We start from the raw sequence: 18,201 nt of genomic DNA, 5'->3' as shown, positions 1-18,201 counted from the left end.
GGATGATTCCGGCGTGCTGTGCTTATAATGATATGCAGATGTAATACAATGAAGTTTCCAACGTCCGACACCAGGAAACGTGGCCCGCCATTGACGGGCAGAGCGAACGATACCAAACTGGTTTCATGATATCTTAAAACCAATTTTTGGCCTTCTTGCCATATTGTCTGCTGACACTGCCAAACACGCCCACCGCCAACGGACATGGAAAATTCCGCCCATAGCTAGGTTAGAACAAGGTGAAACAGATTAGGATCAGGCATACAGAGTGACTCAAACCACAGCGGCAAGCATAATGAAATGAAAGAGCTGAAATTGTAAGGTTAGTAGAGGTTATACATTAAACTAACAGAAGGAAAAAAGAAAGACTTGCATTTTTACAGTGTCTTTCAAGTTCTCAGGATATCCCAAAGCACTTGACAGCCAATGATTTGCTTTTGAAACGGAGTAATTTGTGTAATGCAGGAAACACAGCAGCCAATTTGTGTGTATAGGTTCCACAAATAGCAATAAGCAAAAGTAACATTTGCAGTGTGTATTGTCATTGCATTTAGCTTCACATCTCCAAGTAAAGCTGGGAAACAACACCACAATAAATAAGAAAAGAGTTGACGTTTCGAGTCCTCATGACCCTTCGGCAGAACTGAAGTATAGTTAGGAGAGAGGTGAAATATAAGCTGGTCTAAGGTGGGGGACGGGGGGAGAGAGAAGTTGAGGGTGGGGTGTTTGTGGGGACAAGCAAGCAATGATAGGAGCAGATAATCAAAAGATGTCACAGACAAAAGGATCAAAGAGGTGTTGAAGGTGGTGATATTGTCTAAGAAAAGTGCTAATTAAGAATGGAAGGCAGGATACTCAAGGTACAGCTCTAGTGGGGGTGGGGTGGAAAGACTAACAAGGTATTAGTTGTAGATTTAAAAATAATGGAAATAGGTGGGAAAAGAAGAATTATAATTATTGGAAAAAAAAGGGGGGAGGGTGAAGAAACGGGGTGGAGATGGGGGGAGGGGGAGTTTAAGATCTAAAGTTGTTGAATTCAATATTCAGCCCGGAAGGCTGTAAAGTGCCTAGTTGGAAGATGAGGTGCTGTTCCTCCAGTTTGCGTTGGGCTTCACTGGAACAATGCAGCAAGCAAAGGACAGACATATGGGCAAGAGAGCAGGGTGGAGTGTTAAAATGGCAAGCGACAGGGAGGTTTGGGTCTTTCTTGCGGACAGACCGCAGGTGTTCTGCAAAGCGGTCGCCCAGTTTGCGTTTGGTCTCTCCAATGTAGAGGAGACCGCATTGGGAGCAACGAATGCAGTAGACTAAGTTAGGGGAAATGCAAGTGAAATGCTGCTTCACTTGAAAGGAGTGCTTGGGCCCTTGGACGGTGAGGAGAGAGGAAGTGAAGGGGCAGGTGTTGCATCTTCTGCGTGGGCATGGGGAGGTGCCATAGGTGGAGGTTGAGGAGTAGGGGGTGATGGAGGAGTGGACCAGGGTGTCCCGGAGGGAACGATCCCTACGGAATGCCGCCGGGGGGGGGTGAAGGGAAGATGTGTTCGGTGGTGGCATCATGCTAGAGTTGGCGGAAATGGCGAAGGATGATTCTTTGAATGCGGAGGCTGGTGGGGTGATAAGTGAGGACAAGGGGGACCCTATCATGTTTCTGGGAGGGAGGAGAAGGCGTGAGGGTGGATGCGCAGGATATGGACCGGACACGGTTGAGGGCCCTGTCAACGACCGTGGGCGGAAAACCTCGGTTAAGGAAGAAGGAGGACATGTCAGAGGAGCTGTTTTTGAAGGTAGCGTCATCAGAACAGATGCGACGGAGGCGAAGGAACTGAGAGAATGGGATGGAGTCCTTACAGGAAGCGGGGTGTGAGGAGCTGTAGTCGAGGTAGCTGTGGGAGTCGGTAGGCTTGTAATGGATATTGGTGGACAGTCTATCATCAGATATTGAGACAGAGAGGTCAAGGAAGGGAAGAGAAGTGTCAGAGATGGACCATGTGAAAATGATGGAGGGGTGGAGATTGGAAGCAAAATTAATAAATTTTTCCAGGTCCCGACGAGAGCATAAAGCAGCACCGAAGTAATCATCGATATACCGGAGAAAGAGTTGTGGGAGGGGGCTGGAGTAGGACTGGAACAAGGAATGTTCCACATACCCCATAAAGAGACAGGCATAGCTGGGGCTATGTTTCTTCCCCCTCCCCCCCCTTTTTTTTTCAATAATTTATATAGATTCTTCTTTTCCCACCTATTTCCATTATTTTTAAATCTACAACTAATACCTTGTTAGTCTTTCCACCCCACCCCCACTAGAGCTGTACCTTGAGTATCCTGCCATCCATTCTTAATTAGTACTTTTCTTAGATAATATCACCACCTTCAACATCTCTTTGATCCTTTTGTCTGTGACATCTTTTGATTATCTGCTCCTATCACTGCTTGCTTGTCCCCACAAACACCCCACCCTCAACTTCTCTCTCCCCCCGCCCCCCACCTTAGACCAGCTTATATTTCACCTCTCTCCTAACTATACTTCAGTTCTGCCGAAGGGTCATGAGGACTCGAAACGTCAACTCTTTTCTTATTTATTGTGGTGTTGTTTCCCAGCTTTACTTGGAGATGTGAAGCTAAATGCAATGACAATACACACTGCAAATGTTACTTTTGCTTATTGCTATTTGTGGAACCTATACGCTAACCACCCCATCCTCAACTTCTCTCTCCCCCGCCCCCCACCTTAGACCAGCTTATATTTCACCTCTCTCCTAACTATACTTCAGTTCTGCCGAAGGGTCATGAGGACTCGAAACGTCAACTCTTTTCTTCTCCACCGATGCTGCCAGACCTGCTGAGTTTTTCCAGGTAATTCTGTTTTTGTTTTGGATTTCCAGCATCCGCAGTAGCTTTTAGCTTTTTGTTTTTACCACGATAAATAAACTGTGCCGGGCACTTGGACTAGGATGTTAACCGGGTGATGCTGTAAAATGGTAACGTGGACTGTCACTCACCATGTGTTCTCCTGAAGGAATGGAGCTTTCACAAAGATATCAGACAACTGGTGCCATGAAGTCAAACTACTAATGGGGCCCAGTGGTAAATGTACTATTTCAGTCATATGTCGACCTCAGACTGAACTGTCCCAGCTATGGTTGATGCGCAGTGATGCATCAGCATCTGCTGACGATGAATATTTAAATACTGTTGTCAGTTTTATAATAGCTACTTAAATTCTTAGTATCTTTAACTGTGTAAAAGTAAGTACAATGTAATGCTGAATATAAACTCACTGCTAATCAATTACCCATTTCAAAATTAACATTTAATGAAGTGCTGACTATAACAGAAGCTCTAAGCAAATGTAGCTATAGGTCAATGCTTTGTCGTTTGAGTTTGCTAAAGTGTCAATGTAAATATGAATTCAAATTAGGAATGTTATAACTCTGACTCATTACTGTGACAAGATGGAATTAACTCATTTCTCTTTTATTGTGTGTTACATTAATTGGCTAGGGGCATAACTATTGGGCCAAATCTCATTGGAAGAGACAACCTTATGGTGCGTGGTGCTGGTCGGATTTTTTTTCTGCGTCTTCAACACAAAATAATTTTGTAGCATAATTTGTTGGATGTGTCAGCTGATAATGGCATTGTGAGGCACAACAGGGAATCCAGGGTCTCAGTGAACAGCAGGACCAATAGTGTGGGTTTTGTTGGATAAATGGGTGAAAACAGGCCCTAAATGGGTGCTTTTCTAACATGACACATCTGTTTGAAAATCTGTTTTTTAAGCACATAATTTTGGTCCTAATTGCTAATTACTATAATTTGAACTTGCATGTGCTAAAACAGACAGCTTGCAGACTATGCGGCTCCACTCATCCACTTCCAATGAAGGTGTGAGGTGCTCTGGCTGACACACAATGTCAGGTTTTTTAGCAACATTGCTTTTGGATCCTTTGATATTGGCTGTTCCTATCACTGTGGAGAGAATTCACCAAGCATTGGATCGTTCGCTCACTAGCAGGGAGAGTGAGGCTGTGATTAGATGGTCATGAGAGAGGTTAGTTTTACCCTATTTTGTTGTTGCAATACTAATCCTGCTCAGTACCAAAAAAGTTCAGGCATTTGGTGTATGTGCTTGGCTGCAGAGCCAAGGGTGCTAACCTACTATCTGTGAGATCAATAGCTGGATGCTGCTAAATTAGAATCCCATCAAAACTCAGGACCCGAGTGAGAAAGCACACCGGCTCTCAAACGTGGCTCTTGGAGTTCTGGTGGAGGAGGTCCTGAGGAGGAGGGATGTTTTGTACCTTGAGGGGGGAAGGAGTTCACCTCATCCTCATGTCCGGCTTTCCTGCAGCAGTTGGTGCTGCTCTGCCTGGCACGTTCTGCCGTCACTAAGGAAAAGTAAAATTGGATTGACAGAGAAACAACAAATGATTACTTGCAAGAATCAGATTAAACCATTGAAATGTTCCATTTTCCTTTTCTGGACCTTTCTGAGATTGACTGGATAACATTTACAATTACTACGTTGTTAAAAAGGTACTTACACTATTAATTATCAGATACCATTCAGTAGTGTGTTTAATGGGCAATTAATGTGCAAATCCAGAAAGTACTTAAAATAATGGGGACGCTCATGACAAGATTCCATGTGTGTGAAGCAAATCGTCGAGCAGCTTACATTGGCCAACAAAAATCCTGGAGATTTGCTGGCTCCTTCACAGCATATTTCTTAATCCTGAGAACTTGATAGATGATTTTCACATTAATAACAGCGTGGTCATTAACACACTGTTAATTTTCTAGAAAGGTCTACCCCATTGAGATCCTTTGGACTGGAATTCTGAAATGGACTGTTGGTTCACAGTAAGGTGAAAAAAAGGCATCTTATAGTCCTGAGATATGGTAGAAATTTGATAGATATATACATACATACATATACATATGTTTAAATGTGAGAGCAAAGGAAGAAGATTGATCCAACACCACTGATACATTCAGGGTGAATTTTGGTAGCTGTGTGAATATAATGCCCTGGATTTTATGGTAAGGATGTCAGCACTCACTTTTCTTCACTTTATTTTGTTTTCTGTACTTGGTTTTAGATTAATTAAGCGTTCTAATTTATACTTCCTTGTTTAGGCTCTGCATGTCTCGGTGAGGATCCTTCAATCTCATTGATTGAGGAGAAAGGCTGTTGCTTGCCCTGCACACACACGCCATGGGTCACCTGCAGAGGGTGCCCAGCTGAAAAGAATCTCAAACAACCATAAGTTGCCACATAAAAGTCTATGGGCAACTATAAGTCAAATGGTGAACATTATTCCTTTACTGTTGACTACAAATTCTGGACTGTACATAAATTCTACCATTGATATGTACTTTCTTACAATGTAATTTATGCTGTTACGTGGAGTTCCATCATAAACTCTGATGTGAGGAATTATAAAAGATAAAGAAGAAAAATTTGTTATACAGTATCTTTAGTGGCTGCAGAATGTGCCAAAGCACTTCACGTCCTATGAAGTAAATATAGTCACTGGTGTAATGCAGGAAAATACAGCAGGCAATTTATGCACAGCAAACATCACACAAACAGTAATGAGATTAACGAACAAGAACGGACAGAGTCTTGTTGAGGCAATGGGGGGCGTGCCTGCCGGTTGGAGAGCCTTCAGGAAGGCCTGCTGAACCACAAGCCAATCAGGCAGTGACGAGGCCAGTTGTATGCCTTCCCCTGGAATCGAGACTCCAGGGTCATGGGGAGAGGGAGTAGAGGGAGGTCAGCAGCAAGGGCAGAGGGACAGCTGTCAGCAGACACCCTACCCCACTTCCTGATGTCCAGTCCCTCGATCAGGCACTGAGTACCTTTGATCCTTTGATCGAGGGAACCCGCAACCCCCACGACCTGCCACCCTTCCCCATCAACACCCACTCCTCACCCCCCCACACCCCCAAAACACCCCACCTCCGGAGGACCAGGCCACAGGGTTTTATCTACTGTGCACACTGCATGCCCACAGGTCCACCTGCTGCTGGATTAATACCAGCAGTGGCGGGATGAGGCCCTTAAGCGGTCATCAATTGGCTACTTAAGGGCCTCAATTGGCAGCAGAGCGGGAAGTCCGACCATGGGCCTACCCATTCAGAATTTAATTCTGGTGGAGGTGGGAAGATGATGGGGTTCAGGCACACCAACATCCCACAAGATTAAATGCTTATCCTGCCTCCAAGCTTGCCACCGGGGAAGGCAGAAGATTCCGCCCAATTTGTTTTTTCTTTTGGGCTGTTGTTTGAGGGATAAATGTTGGCAATGATATACTCGAATCAACGCTTTCAGATATACCAAGGCAGAAAGGTTTGAAGATACAGAGTCAGCACTGTAAAGAGTATGTCCCTGGATGTGATGAAAATCTGGGAATGGGTTAGCAGTCTGGTTGAGGCCATGGACACTGAATTCACTTAAGAAACAGCTGAATTCTTTAACAAGCAAAAGTTAGGGTTAACCTTCTGAAAGAATGAGGTTAAATCACCTCATTTATTGAAACCTTTTCAGTGATCTTGTGCCCATATCTTTAAAGAATGTCTGCTCAACCCAACAGCCAGGAGTAAGGTGGGAATCCAGGTCACCTGGTATAATCCTCAGAGCAGCAGAGAACAATAGGGCAGGTTTTGTGCACATTAGGGAATTGTGGACTGCAGTTATTGATATCTAATCACTAGTTGGGGTGGTAATTTTGTTCATGTACACAGGGAGTTTAGAAGCAGAATATCTCCCCTGCAAAGCTAGAATTCAGTAAGAAGAGCCATAGATACATGATTGCAAAGTTCTCAGTATCAACAAACTTTACTGATGTAAAAGTGTGAACAATTACTCTGAAGGTTGAACATTTTCACTTTGAAATACCTGTCTTCTCAGCAATTCAAGAATTGCATATTTTGACTTTTTAGCCAAGATCTCAACCTATTGAATCCCATTAGGCTGTCTGCAGTGCTGACAGTTTTTCTCCTGAGTTACTGCTCTCTCTCTTACATACATCAATCATACTCAGGTAGTTACAGCCTTTTCCTCAGTGGACCTATGAAAGGTTTGGCTGTGCAAGGACAGATAGTGACAGTGGAGCCATAACAAGCCAATAGCCTATTTCCATATATAGCTGCTTCTTCAGTGAAGTATAACCCAGCAAAATATATTTTATAGAATGCATAACTTTATCAAAAACATGATTGGGCTACAAATCCTAAAGTTAGAGCAATCACTCCATTAATGATTCTAATCTTCAGAATGACACACTTACTAAACAATTTTATATCCCATAAATTGTGTGTATTCTGTCAAGCTCTTTAACACTCAGTCTCTCCTTTGTGCTTAACCTCCTGATGTTTTCTGCTCTAAGCAATATTCATAGGGAAGATCTTATTCTTTAACTTCTGTGTTTGTGATTTTTTTAACCTTTTTATTTCTCTAACTGATAGAGATGCCCTAGAAATCAAAGCAAAATGAAAGCATCTTAATGAAATGTGAAACACAAATCCCACCAAGCCATTATCAGTGCTTCTTCCTATGTCTCCACTAAACGTGGAATTCTGATGAAAGGTCGGTGACCTGAAACGACAACTCTGTTTCTCTCTTTGCAGATGCTGCCTGACTTGCTGAGTACTTCCAACATTTTCTGTTTTTATTTCAAATTTCCAGCATTTATAATATTTTGATTTTGTGATGCCAGGAGAAAAATCATAGGGTCTTTAAAAGAAATTGCTCTCATTTTTTTTTTGAGCACATTCATTTATCCATTTAGAAATATTGGAGATGGGATAAAGGTACATGTTTAAGAGGGTGGAGTGGTTTCAGGTGGGTGGCCATGGCATGAAGCCTTCAGTCCAACCAGACTTGGCAACCCTAGACCTTAAGGTGGTCACTGCTGGAAGCCAAGAATAGCAGTGCTGTGGTGTGGAGAGAAAGATCAACACTGCCCCACCGCATATGGAGATGATACCATCACGGGCTTCCTATCCACAAAGCCCCACAACTAAAAAATGCACCAGAACCACCTGTGCTTGTATGTAAGTCGATGATGCTTCACCTGATCTCTCATTATTATTATTAATGACGTCACAGGAGGCAAAGAAATGTTGTCCACTGATTGTAAATCTGAGTCTAACCTGCGCAAATGATATTCCTTGCCATTTGCACTGATGTAGCAGCTGGAGATATGAACTCTTGCATGTGAGTAAATCAGCCCCACTTGCTTATCACCATAGCAAAGGGCCTACTGCACATAGCTAGTCTCAGCGACCCAGAGCAGAGCAGGGACAGGCCGGGCAGGGCCTTGTTACCAGGGCAAATATCAATTACCCACTTCCATCTACTTACATTCAGGGTGTTGTGTCCGACCCTTGTACCTGTTGCATTTTCCACTGCAGCTTTGGGGTTTTGTCCAACTGTGCATATTCTTAGATACAGGTGATGGGCATATGCAGGTCTCTCCCAAAAGTCAATAATGTTAATGTATGGAAAGTGAGATAGAGAATCCCTGCTCCCCAAACATTTAAAATTGAGTTAAGGTGTGTTTACTAAGTGTCCAGGGAGATTCAATGGACACCTTGCCCAAAAGGCAGGTTTGAAGCCACAATTGGCTTTTTGCTCTCCACATAGTCTCACATCAAAGTTAGTGAGAGCCTTTTGTATACAGGAAATTTGATTCCACTTTGCTCTATGTTGCTAAAAAGGGTGACATTTTAAAAATTCATTCATGGGTTGTGGACTTTGCTGGCTAGGCCAGCATTTTATCGCCCACCCCTAATTGCCCTTGAGAGGGTGGTGGTGAGCTGCCTTCTTGAACCACTGCAGTCCCTGTGGTGTAGGTATACCAACTGTGCTGTTAGGGAGGGATTCCAGGACTTTGATCCAGCGACAGTGAAGGAACGGCGATACATTTCCAAGTCAGGATGGTGAGTGACTTGAAGGGGAACTTCCAGGTGGTAGTGTCCCCATGTGTCTGCTGCCCTTGTCCTTCTAGATGGTAGTGGTCATGGGTTTGGAAGGTGCTGTCTAAGGAGGCTTGGTGAGTTCCTCCTGCAGTGCATCTTGTAGATGGTACACATTGCTGCCACTGTGCGTTGGTGGTGGAAGGAGTGAATGTTTGTGGATGGGGTGCCAAACAAACATATGGTTTTGTCCTGGATAGTGTCAAGCTTTTTGAGTGTTGTTGGAACTGTACTCATCCAGGCAAGTGGAGAGTATTCCATCACATTCCTAACTTGTGCCTTGTGGATGGTGGACAGGCTTTGGTAAGTCAGGAGGTGAGTTATTCGCCACAGGATTCCTACCCTCTGATCTGCTCTTCCAGCCACAGTATTTATGTGGCTATTCCAGTTCAGTTTCTGGTCAATGGTAACCCCCAGGATGTTGATCATGGGGGTTTTGACTATGGTAATGCCATTGAATGTTGCCAAAGCTTTTCATTTTGTACTCATCAGGACAAAAGCAAGCATATCAAATTTCAAACAATCACAAAAACTTATGTTACAGGAGAAGGGTGCTGATCAGTTGGCAGGTTGACTTTGAATGGCTGAGGTGTTACCATGGAGAAAACTATATGCTCTTCAAGCTCCCAAATAATTCAAAAAAGATGCATGGCTTGAACATATTCCTTTTGTTCCCAGAGAACAGGTCCCTGCGTATGATGCATGTCACTTCTAGCAAGTGTAAATAAACCATATTACAAACTTGATTGATTATCTTAAATTGGTTGTTAGTGTAGTTATTAGCACACTCAGGATTGTTCAGCAAGTGGAATCACATCTAACAGTAGGTAGTTTATTATGGGTTTTGCTAGCGCGTGCTGGTTGAATACGCCTATTACAAACAGCCAGAGAAACATATTAGTTCCATACATTGAAATAATTTTGCAAATTTACATTAGATGCATGGCTCATTAAAATATTATCCTGTTCTATCCAAAGTATACCGAACATAAAAGCATCTGGTACTAGACAGTGGACAGACCAGCTAAAATCGGGATTGTCTTCTATAAAACTGGATGAATGACCACCCCACTAGACCTTGACCAGACTGATGAGATTAATTCAGTCACCAGTGGAGAGAGCCTTACTCTCCATGCAACATTTGTTATTCCTGACCTGAAAGCATTTAATGCTAAAAATGATTAAAACCTTAAAAAAAAATTCTATTCCTAGTAGTTGAAAACCCCTCACTTTAATGAATACAGAATAATTCAACCCAAAATGTATAATTTATAACCTGTCAGCTGACTTGAGCGAGTGGTTTATTTCGCTGGGCCTGCAAGGTGCTGTTGAATTATTAAGAACCATGTTACTCATTAAACTCTGAGTACACCTTCTGTATTTATTCCTGTTAACTGAACAATTTTAGCTATCTGCTCCTGTTTAGTGAATACTTTTCATTCAGGTTAAATAGTGCCGTGTTCAGAGCCCCAGGTTATGCACAGGCATCCTTACATGAGTCTGCTAAGTGATGACAAGTCAATTATAATAATTTCAGGAAACACTTCAAACCTGGAATAGTATTCCTTGCAATTAAAAGCAACACAAAATAATTTGAAGATTTCAATACAACTGCTTAATCTTATTTTGATAATAAAAGCAAAAGCAGCATGAGAATTGTATTTCACTACAATTTGTAACCTCATGGCCCAGCATATTAATCATTCTACCATATGACCTTCAAGCCAGGGGTGCAAGTCTAATTCAATGAAGCTTGTTGAAGAGCATGCCAGGAGCAGTGCCAGGCAGACCCAAAAATGAGGTGCCAACCTAGTGAAGCTGCAACCACAAAACTGCATGCATGCTAAACAGTGGATGCAACATGCTATAGACAGTGCTAAGTGATCTCACAACCGATAGATCTGATCAAAGCGCTGCAATCCTGCCAGATCCAATTGTGAATGGGGGTGGACAATTAAACAACTGACAGGAGCATGAGGAGGAGGGAGGAGGAGGCTCCATGGACATCCTCATCCTCAAAGATGATGGAACCCAGTACATGAATGCTAAAGACATGGAAGTGTTAGCAACTATCTTCAGCCTGGAGTTCTGAGTATATGATCCATCTCGGCCTCCTCCTGTGGTCTCCACCATCACAGAAACCTGTCGTGAACGAATTAAATTCACTCCACGTCTTATCAAGCAATGGCTAAGCACACTGTAAATAGCAAAGGCTATGGGCTTTGGCAATATACCAGCTTTCGTCTTGACTACTTATGCTCCAAAAGCTGCTGTGCCTTTAGCCAAGCTGTTCCAGTAAAGCTACAACACTGGCATCTACTTGACAATGTGGAAATTTGCCCAGGTATGAACTTTCCACAAAAAGCAGGACAAATCCACCTGGTCAGTTAGGACTTAATCAATTGTGGCATTAAGGAGCCCAACTAAAATTGAAGTCAATGGGAATCGGAGGGGAAACTCTCCAATGACTGGAGTCATACTGTTACGACTGGGATGGGAGAAGTGCGCGAATTATCAAGCCCCACTACTCCACAGGCCATACCATTAATTTAAATGTTTAATTTTCTCACCGAAATGGCCAATTGTGTAACTATACCTATAGTAACCAGAAGAAAAGAGACTCGAACCAGGCTTCTTTCAAAAACTCATAATTATTAATTTATTTTAAAACAAAGTTGCAACTTTTAACAACTTGCAAGTACTGATTAACACATAATTGTAATCGGTGAGCATAACTATCTACCTCTTCGTAAAGAACTCCCCCAGCACACACACAGACACACACACACAGTAAAACAAAGGACAAACAGATAGTCTCGCTGCAGAGATGGGCTTTTGGGGATGGACATTATAAAATAAACAATAAAGTCTGCAGGGTCTCGATGCTGTTGACCTGGAGTTCGCTCATGTGAAGACAACTGGTCAAGGTGGATGTCTGGAAGTTCTCACCAATCGGTCTCAGCCTTGCAAGTCCAAATGCAGACTGGTTACATTCAGATGAGGGTTCTCTGGCTACAGGTTGACAGCCACACACAGTTTTAGGTAGAGGGTGCCTGTTAGGGCAGCCTTCCTTCCTCAACTTGTTCCCCAACAAGACTGAATGCAAAACCACAGGTTCGAACTTAAGGTTTGCCTCTGCCACGTGATTGCCTTTTTGGCTTCCAGGTTTTGATTAATTAAAGTTCTTTGTAGTTTAAAACAAACAAACAACTCCTTCTCAAGTACCATATAGCTCAGATGATTTCTTGGAAGAGGCCTGCTTATTGACAGTTCCAAGGTGAATTTATGACCTTTTAAAAAAAATCCCCGAATAGCATCCAAATCTCCAGATTATGCCGTGTCCTTCCATTTTGTAAAAGAAAAATTCAGTTTGAATGATATGATTCTCACAATACCTAGCATGAAGAAAGATAGTTGAGATTGATTGAAACCAACCATCCCAGCCCTAGAATATCCAACTTCAGCTGCTGCATCAATACCTTTCCTTTCATCTTTAGGTCAGAAGTGGGTATGTTCACTGATGATTGCAGAGTGCTCAGTTCCATTCAAAAGTCCTCAATAAAGAGGCTCATATGGAGAAAGACCTGGACAATGTTCATGCTAGGGCTGGTAAGCATTAAGCAGCATTTACGTAACAAAATGCTAGATAATGATCAATTCCATTAACAGATCCATTAACAGAGAGTCTAACTACCACTGCTTGATATTCAACAGCATTACTATCATTGAATCCTCAACCATCATCAGAATGGGAATCACCATTGACAACAAGATTAACTGGAACAGTCATATAATTACTGTGGCTATGAAAGCAGGTCGGGGACTGGGTATTTTGTGGTAAGTGACTCACCTCCGGATCAGCCAGAGTCTTACAAGGTTCAAATTAGGAATGTGATGGAATACCCTTCACTTGCCTGAAAGAGTGCAGCTCCAACAGCATTCAAGAAACTCGACAACATCCAGGACAAAGCATTTCACTCGATTGGCACCTCATTCACCACCTTAAACCTTTACTCCCTTCACCATCAGCACCACATCTACAAGGTCCACTGCAGCATACCAACAAGGAGCAGGAGTAGGCCATTCAGCCCCACGAGCCTGCTCTGCCATTTAATAAGCTCATGGCTGACCTGGTAGTAAACTAAAATCTGCATCCCACTTACTGCAGATAACCTATCGCCCCCTTGCTCACCAAGAATATATCAACCTCTGCCTTAAAAATATCTGCTTAACCCTTGTTTATTAGTACTACTTCTAAACAGGTTACAGAATGGGCATTTAACTCTTAAACATGATTCCAACCTCTCCCTCTGGAGTCTAACACACAACCTACGAGTGTCAGTGGCATATCATCATCCATGTCATATATTAGCAGATCCCATCTGTTAACTTTTTATACTGCAGGTCTGATATTGGAAGAAGTCTTAAGGAAATAAGCACCATAAGAAACAAGAACATCTGTTACCACTCCTTGCTAGGCATAGGGTCAGATGTTCTATTAATCCTTGTTTATTTGTGCTTCAGTAGAACCCTTCCCTACCCTCTTGATGGTGAATGACCTGACAATATACAAGAACATGGAACAATCTTCAGCACCTTTCTCTACAGATGTTATACAACACTTTAACTGATTAAAAGCTGCCAGAAATGGAAATGGTGTTTCCCAGAGCATCAACATTCCTAGGTGGCAATGCCTCCTCTGTGCAGTGAAAATCATTCCCATGAAGATGATAAAAGACAATTTTTACTCTTACTACATTTTGAACTGATCTGGTGATCTCCATACTGTCCTCATGTACCATTTTCTGTTCCATACAATAGTAGCAAGATTCATATCGTTTCACAATTACTGTCTTCAGTGATGTCCAAATAGGCTAGAAATGTTAATACAAAGCTGCATGAAATAATGTTCATCAATCCAATTATGGGAATACAATTCTGACTGCATCTAATATTTTCTTTGCATATGCAACACCAATCACATTGCAATGACACTGACAATTTTACCTGTCATTTTGGTTTTGTTTTAGGTATCCAATTAGTTAATTGTTCTGCTTCCTATTGAACACCACCTTCTCTTTGACGTTTGTATTGCATTGCTTATAACAGTTGTGCAAAGAAATATAAATGATAATTTTACTTTCAATAAAAATGAAATTCCTATAAGGCAATAAGATAGGATTACCATCTTATGTGCCATTCAGGGTCTGGCAAGGACCAGATTACTCGAACAATAAAACCTTACAACTTACATATAATGACTTTCCCATGACAAAATGTTCTATGGAACTTTACAGAGACAATCGGAGTAAATAGGGAAGGTGGTGGATTGTAGAGTGAAAGAGATAGGCTTTGGGAGGACTTTTGAAGGTGGAGAGAAATGTAACTTTATTGAGAAAGAGAACTCCAGAGTGCTGGGTGGCTAATGGTGGAGCATAGAAAAGGGGACTGGAGCAAAATCATGAAGGGATTTCAAAGGATTTTAATATTGGTATACTGGGGAATAAGGAACCAGTCAGTGTTGGTGATGATAGGATTTGTGAGATAGTTTGACAAAAATTAAACATTTCTGTCTTGCTGATCATATTACACAGAATTAACAGAAAATAACCCAAACTGGTTGAAAAATATATCAATAAAGGCTAATGATGCAATATAATTTAGTAACCTTGATATGCAAATATTTATACTGCCTTTGTTTCTGGAATGTGATTGCTCTTCATTCAAAAGCGAAAGTGTTTTTGGATGGATAAATGTATTTCCTAAGAAGGGGGACATTCCATTCTAGTTCAAGAAACATGCACATTTTTCAAGGTATGCATTTTGATTGGCAACTCCTACTGAGTTTGCCAGATTTATTTTTAAAAAAATACCTTTGTCTCAATATATCTATGAAGGGTTGTAGGGGTATATCTGAAGCTGAATTCCTTTGCTGGGAATCATACCTAAGCCTGAGTTCGGAATGAAGCCTATACAAAGAGCACAAGATCAGCAGTGACAGAGAAACGCTGAGTGCAGTGTCTGGGACTCTTTCCCACTCTTAGCAGTCAATTGCAAATTTAAAATCTGAGATTCATAGGTATTTGTTAGACAAAAGTATTAAGTGTTACCAAGGAAAACAGGGTGGGTAGATGAAGTTAAGATACAGATCAGGCATGATCTAATTGAATGGTGAAACAGGCTCAAGAGTCTTCTTTTTTATTCATTCACGGGATGTGGGCTCTGCTGGCTGGGCCAGCATTTATTGCACATCCCTTGTTGCCCTTGAGAAGGTGGTGGTAAGCTGCCTTCTTGAACCGCTGCAGTCCATGTGATGTAGGTACATCCACAGTGCTGTTAGGAAGGGAGTTCCAGGATTTTGACCCAGCAGCAGTGAAGGAACGGCGATATATTTCCAAGTCAGGATGGTGCATGACTTGGAGGGAACCTCCAGGTGGTGGTGTTCCCATGTATCTGCTGCCCTTGTCCTTCTAGATGGTAGTGGTCGTGGGTTTGGAAGGTGCTGTCAAAGGAGCCTTGGTGAATTCCTGCAGTGCATCTTGTAGATGGTACTGTCATGAAGTTATTAATGTATATTATTTGAAATGATTTTTCTTTTAAAATAGAGGTTTAGTCTGTGGGTGTGTCTTAATTGGATTAAAGCCAGTTAGTCTAGGTATTTTGATGTATCCTCGTTTTGAGATGTAAGAGAGGTAGAGTGCATTTGCATTTTGTTGAATAGAGCATTCAGGAAGAGGAGCAAAATCTGGCACCTAGATCGCAGAGACCAAGCAATGTTTATATTACTAATGAAATTGTTACTATGATAGGGCTTTTATTGTTAGAAGAGGTGGAGTTCAAAGGAGCTGGTGATACAATGAGAATTTACTTTTAATGTGATGTGCTGGGTATAACTGAATGCAGTTTTGTGTGTATAGAGCAGATGCAATATAAGATCAAAGCCTGTAAGCCTACCACTGTGCCTGCAAAGGAACCAGAGTGAAAGGAACCTCATTTTGAATTTGTAAGGTGAAAATGCTTTGCCTGGTGTCTGCTTAAAGTCTATGGGTTGCTTTTGCCTTAATGGAGATTAGTTTGGGAATTTGTAAAATGTTATGATAAGAGTAATTTGTAGCCATGTGTATATATTTAACTTGTGTAAATTAATAAATGTCTCATGTATTTTGATAGAAAACCTCACGAGAACTGGTGGCCTGATTCCTGAATTTAGAGCTGCATCTCAAACATACCAATTAAAAATATAGGTTATGACAGTTGTTTAAAGTGTGAGATTTTTAAATAGCTCAGCTTTACCAACTGCTGGATCATAACAGTACACACTGCAGCTAATGTGCGTTGGTGGTGGAGGTAATGAATGTTTGTGGATGTGGTGCCAATCAGGTAGGCTGCTTTGTCCTGGATGGTATCAAGCTTCTTGAGTGTTGTGGGAGCTGCACTCATCCAGGCAAATGGGGAGTATTCCATCACACTCCTGACTTGTGCCTTGTAGATGGTGGACAGGCTTTGGGAGTCAGGAGGTGAGTTACCCGTCACAGGATTCCTAGTCTCTGACCTACTCTTGTAGCCACAGGGGGTGAGTTACCCGTCACAGGATTCCTAGTCTCTGACCTACTCTTGTAGCCACAGTATTTATATGGCTAGCCCAGTTCAGTTCCTGGTCAATGGTAACCCCCCAGGATATTCATAGCGGGGAGTTCAGTGATGGTAATGCCATTGAACATCAAGGGGTGATGGTTGGATTCCGTCTTGTTGGAGATGGTCATTGCCTGACACTTGTGTGGTGCAAATGTTACTTGCCACTTGTCAGCTCAAGCCTGGATATTGTCCAGGTCTTGCTGCATTTGGACATGAACTGCTTTAGTATATGAGGAGTCATGAATGGTGCTGAACAATGTGCAATCATCAGCGAACATCCCCACTTCTGACCTTATGGTGGAAGGAAGGTGATTGATGAAGCAGCTGAAGATGGTTGGGCTGAGGACACTACCCTGAGGAACTCCTGCAGTGATGTCCTGGAGCTGAGATGACTGACCTCCAACAACCACAACCATCTTCCTTTGTGCTAGGTATGACTCCAACCACTGGAGAGTTTTACCCCTGATTCCCACTGGCTCCAGTTTTGCTAGGGCTCCTTGATGCCACACTGTCAAATGCTGCCTTGGACGAAGCTCCAGAAGAACCGTCACGGCGCTCACACGCACCCTCCACTAGCTCAGAGACACACATGTCAGTGGGGCAGAGATGAAGATTAGGCCCGGGCTCACTTTCTGGGGAACACCTCACTGACACGTTCCCGCAGCAGTCGGAGGCAGGGTCAGCCCAGGTCTCTGGCACTTGGAGGGCTACTGGAGACCAGTCACCCGCTCAGTCTGAGACAGATGATGAGCATCTGGACGCGGCCGCAAAATCTATGCTGGAGATGCAACGAACGGTGGCAAAATATCAGGCAGAGATTCAGCAGTCGCTCAGTAGACTAAAGCGAATGATGGAGGAGTCCGTCCGCGTTCTGTCTTATGTGGTGGCTGCAACATGCGAGTGCCTCGAGGTCACCATGGGAAGGCTGGCCACCACCATGGGGACCGTGGTCCAGCAGGTCTTGCCGGATTTGGGCTGGGCCCTGCACTCCATGGCCACATACCCTGGTGGGCACCATCAGGATGTAGGTGACATGTGGGTGAGGCACCAAGGCCTCCCTCCAGGTGCACCAGCTCCTGCAGGAGTCAGAACAGGGCTTTTGGGCACCTACAGGGAGGATGAGCATCAGCCAGACACCCCAGGGGCCTCCTTTTAGGGCGCTCCATGGGTGTGCAGCCGCTTCCAGCCCCCTCTGCCTGCAACTTCATCCACTCCAGCTTCTCAGGTCGCCAAGGGCGCTTCTGCCCCTGTGCAGGTAACCCCTCTCAGCCCAGGCCCTCCAGTCATTCCGATTTTCTGTTCGGCGGGCGCGCACCAGAGTCAGCTGCACTCCCGCTGAACTGTCAAATGCCTATTAAGGCCATTTAAAAACTAATTCAAACAATCAATGGAGCTGCCCATCCAACCTTAAGGTTGACGGGCAGGCAAAGAGCCCAGGCGGCCTTCGCATTTATCATGAAACCTCATCCACGGGCGGGATGAGGTTTCCTGAAGGATTTATAAGTGCAATAAATTTTTTGAATTAAAATTCATTGACATGTCCCAGCTCATGTGACACCGTCACATGAGGGGGCGTGTCCG

This window comes from Cetorhinus maximus, chromosome 21, assembly GCF_964194155.1.
Source record: "Cetorhinus maximus chromosome 21, sCetMax3.hap1.1, whole genome shotgun sequence".
Taxonomy (NCBI): Eukaryota; Metazoa; Chordata; class Chondrichthyes; order Lamniformes; family Cetorhinidae; genus Cetorhinus; species Cetorhinus maximus.
This window is presented reverse-complemented; position numbering follows the sequence as displayed.